We start from the raw sequence: 329 nt of genomic DNA, 5'->3' as shown, positions 1-329 counted from the left end.
GCTCAGATGTTCTGGATGTTAACAGTAGCAAACATGGTAATAATGTTACTAGGCAGAAAACTTGAATAGTAAAATGATGGGGAAGGTCGCAGTCAAGAACATTGTACTCTGTGTGGGAGAAAATCTTTACCAGTCAGCTATGCATTTATTACAGACGAAAGAACTATCTTTTTTGTGTTCCTCTATTCAAGGGACAGCTCTATTAACTTCAGCTGTGCAATACATTCTGGTACAGCCATTGCTCTATCTCCTGCTTTTGATTGCTTCTATGAGTCGATTGCCGGTCAGCGATGTCCCACGCCTGCTTGGGCAGTGGGGGTGGACTATAA

Source organism: Numida meleagris, chromosome 6 (assembly GCF_002078875.1).
Source record: "Numida meleagris isolate 19003 breed g44 Domestic line chromosome 6, NumMel1.0, whole genome shotgun sequence".
Taxonomy (NCBI): domain Eukaryota; kingdom Metazoa; phylum Chordata; class Aves; order Galliformes; family Numididae; genus Numida; species Numida meleagris.
This window is presented reverse-complemented; position numbering follows the sequence as displayed.